At 34.2% G+C, this 4,477-nt stretch overlaps 1 pseudogene; it reads left to right on the top strand.

The window, feature by feature from the left end:
- The first annotated feature begins 407 nt into the window (after window positions 1-407).
- On the top strand, window positions 408-3,726 carry LOC136205861 (pentatricopeptide repeat-containing protein At1g63330-like; annotated as a pseudogene).
- Window positions 3,727-4,477: the final 751 nt, after the last annotated feature.

Below are 4,477 nucleotides of genomic sequence, written 5' to 3'. Positions count from 1 at the left end.
CAATATCAATGGACTCCCTTATAACAACTCTCATTTTTGTTGTAACATCTTTATAAGGTGTCGAGGCAAATAGCACTTCCTTTGGAACACTAAATCCTCCCAGGTATCAATTATTTTTGTGAAAAAGAAAAACAAAATTTAGTTTTTTTCATAAAAAAATAACTGACACGTAGCTGTCATGTTTCATTTTGGTCAGAAATCTGAATTGATTCATGTTGATGTATCACATATGTCATTATTTCGATGCCTTTTAAACGCTGAAATCGACAGAATGAACTAATGGAGATAAAACTCAAAATTAAGTGACCATTTTGAAACAACCATGTAAATTCAGTGATCAACAGGGCATTTAACCAGTCTATAAAGGTAGGCTTTTTGGTTTGAATTTCAGCGCAATAGAAGGAGAAGAAGTTGAGATTTCATTGGAGCAACTCGAGGGATTGAGCAATTATTTATAGAGTTTGTTTAAATTCACTTTAATCCATACATTCAGATCTTGATTAAAGGTTTTCTTATCCCTCATCTGATTTGATTTCCCTGCTCTCGTTTTCACTTTCAATTTCCACGATGCGAACAGATAGATCTCATTGGAGCAATTCGAGGGAAGAGCAATTATCAGCTGTTTAAGTAAATGTTCTCTTATCCCTCATTTGATTTGATTTGATTTCCCTGCTCTCTTTATTCCAATCTCTCTTTCTTGAATTTGTATCAACACTTTAATTGAAGGTTCTCTTCTCCCCTGATTTCCTGCTCTTTGTTTCAATTCCATTTCATAACCTTAGAATTAGATCACGATGCTAAGCAGACGCCTTATCTCTGCGTTTTCATCTCACTCCCATCTTCATCTTCATCTTCATCAGGTAATGCCTTTTTCTCTTCTTCATACTCCTTATTCTACCTCTGCAACTGCAAACCCAATAAAAAGCTTTCATCATCTCATTTCTTCCTTCAATCACATGCTTCTTATGAATCCACCTCCTTCTGTTATTCAATTTAACAAATTATTATCTGCACTAGTTAAAATGAACCATTTCGAGACTGTCCTTTCTTTCTCTAAGAAGATGGAATCTGTGGGTATTAGACCTAATGTCTATACTGCTTCTATTGTGATTAATTGCTTCTGCCATTTAGACCAAGTCGATTTTGGGTTCTCTGTTTTGGGGAAAATGTTTAAACTTGGATTGGAGCCTAACATCATAACCTTTACTACTTTGATTAATGGGTTATGTAAACAGGGCAATCTTGTGGAAGCAATAAATTGTTTTGACAATGTAGTTTCAATAGGATATCAACCTGATACACATACATACAATGTGATTGTTGATTGTCTATCTAAAATGGGAAAATTCAATGTGGTATTTGGTTTGCTTGAGAAAATGGTTGAGAGGGGTTGTGAGCCTGATGTGGTCACGTACAATTCTATCATTGATAGCCTTTGCAAGTATGGCTTCCTTAAGGAAGCAATTCACCTATTCTCAAAGATTAGAAGTGAAGGAATTTTACCTAATGTTGTTACCTACAATTCAGTAATTCAGTGTTTATGCTATTCGGATCAGTGGAGTAAAGCTTCTAAGTTGTTCAATGAAATGTTGGATCTTAATATAGCACCTAGTATAATTACTTTCAGCATCTTGGTTGATGAATTTGGTAAGGAAGGAATGGTGGATAAGGCTCGATCTGTGGTTGGAGTGGTATGGAGCCCAATGTTATTACTTACAGCTCGTTGATAGATGGATGTTGTCTGGATAGGCAAATGAATCGAGCTAGGAATGTTTTTAATGTGATGATCAGAAAGGGTTGTAATCCTAATATTCGAACATATAACATATTGATTCATTGGTATTGTAAATGGAGAATGATGGATGAGGCAGGACAACTTCTTGATGAAATGCTTTGCAGAGGTTTAACTCCTAACAACTATACTTGTAATGCTCTTATACGGGGCTTATGCTATACAAGAAACCCTGAGAAAGCAATGAAGTTTTTTAAAGACTTGTGTACTCGTGGTTATATTCCAGATGTAATAGGATACTCAACTTTGTTACACGGCTTCTGTGAACTTAAGAATTTTGATGTTGTCTTGGACCTACTACATGAAATGAAGAAAAACAAGTTGAAGCGTGACATATTTGTATATGGTATTCTAATGGATGGGATGTGCAAAGCTGGGAGGTTGAAAGATGCAAAGAAATTATTTTCCATGCTTTCTGTTGAAGGGTTGCAACCTAATGTTCATACATATACTATAATAATTGGTGGACTTTGCAAAGAAGGTCTATTAGATGAAGCATATAATGTGTTTAGGAAAATGGAAGAAAATGAATGTTCGCCGGATAGTTGTTCTTACAATGTGATCATTCATGGATTTCTACGTCATAAGAATTTGTCGAAGGGGATAGAGCTCATACGTGAAATGCGTGAACAAGGGTTTTCTACAGATAACACCACAATAGCTTTGGTAGTGGATCTGTCATGCAAGAAGGATGTTGTTCTGGAAAATTTGTAAGTCCATCCTAAAGGCTTGTTTCTATGCTGCTCCTATAGTGAATCAAAGGTGCAATTCATTTCTCTTATTTGAACATTTCTGGTGGTATGTGTTGATTGTTTTTCTGATGCTCTTATGATGAATATGTCTTTTATTGTTTTATTTCAATTCTTGAGTTGGTGTTTCTTTGATGGATTAATTTGGTTTCTTATAAATTTGTGTCTTATTTTGATGTCATATAGTTGTATAAAATCAAAGAAATCCTTGATAGCCCGTAAACATCTCTTGAGCTTTATTAAGTATTGTGTTAGCAGTGGTTTCATTTAATCTGTTTTACAGGTGTGATTATTTGGATTTGTGTAAGTATCCAAGCTATAAGTTAGTCTAGGTAGCCTTCTGTATGCATCTTCCCATAAATCATGAATTGATTCCTTGATCCTAAATGTGTTTGTAAATTTATGTATAACCATGTTTGATGAATCATTTAGACATGGAACTTTTGACTAATTGAGCAGCTTTTGTTTTTCAGCTTTTGACTAAAAAGTTATATTGTTTTTGTGTGTGTTCCATAGTTGTGTGGCTTGAAAGAATTCTCTTACACTTGTCCATAATAATTGCAGGGAACTCAAAGGAACACGAGTTTCTCTCTTAATGAGCCTCAATTTAAACACGGACTTGTTAGATTATTAGAATGTCAAGAAACACGGACTTGTTAGATTATTAGAATGTCAAGAAACACGGACTTGTTAGATTATTAGAATGTCACTAGAAATCCTGTAACTCAATCTCATAACTGATTGCATTTCGTTTTTTGTTACCGTGGATCAGGTAGAAGTTCTCGTCTTGTTTCTGTCAGAGACTATCTTTATGGTATGAATCCAAGAAAAATGGACAACTCAGTAAATCAGTTCCCATATTATCACAATTATGCATATCCAACACTCTTTGATCTTCAGTTCAGCAATCGGATGAGCTGTAAGGAGACACTTTACTCTTTGATCTTCAGTTCAGCAATCGGATGAGCTGTAAGGAGACGCTTTCCATCTCGACGAACTCGAATCCTCGGCTGAAAGCAAAAACCAAATGTAAATTTCATTTCTATACGTAACCTGTTGGATCTATTTATATTATCAGCAACTGTGCAAATTAACTTTAACGGATAACTTGTCTTGCATGATCAATTTGACTCAAAATGAATTTTGTGATTAATTAAGTTCACATTTTTTGTTATGTTAATCCAATATCTATGTGTCATTACAGGTTTAAGGGCCAAATTTAACTCTTTATTGATTGATTTGTTCACGAGTTTGGTCGGATCGGTCTCAAATAAGTTCTAACCGCATTATATTTGTTTCCCTAAACCAGAGTAAGGAAAATATACGTTCAACAAAAAAATTTAGCTAAAGTTCATGACCTACATTTTATAAAAATGAAGATTGTGATATCAGAGGAGATGGTGCCATAATTTCTATTATGATTTAATTTCTGGTGCTCCTATGATAAATATGTCTTTCATTCTTTTAAATATGTCTTTGATGGATTAATTAAGTTTCTTATAAAAATCAACTCATTTGAATTTATGCACATTCTTATTGCTCTCTAAATTGAAACAAATCTAGAAATCTATTCGTCTTTAATTTTATATACGGTTGACTCATTTGAACATGGAAAATAACAGATAACATCAGTCATATACTTGTATCATTTGGAAATAATATTGTGTTTTTCAGAAACATGGTGTTCTGTTTTTGTGTGTACCAGTAGAAAAATCGTAACTGGGTCACGGACTTGAGACGTGTAAACTATAGAAATGAATTGTAGCATAGATATTTATAATATACACATAAGCTTGGTGACCAAGTCAAGAGACCAACTTGCTCACCAAGTTGGTATAACACTCTCACTCAAGTTGGAGCATAGATATTTATCATACATAGCTTGTTACATATATAGTTTACTCGAACCCATTTTGCCGAGTAGGTCAGGTTAGAC

Source organism: Euphorbia lathyris, chromosome 9, assembly GCF_963576675.1.
Source record: "Euphorbia lathyris chromosome 9, ddEupLath1.1, whole genome shotgun sequence".
NCBI classification, from domain to species: Eukaryota; Viridiplantae; Streptophyta; class Magnoliopsida; order Malpighiales; family Euphorbiaceae; genus Euphorbia; species Euphorbia lathyris.
This window is presented reverse-complemented; position numbering and strand designations above follow the sequence as displayed.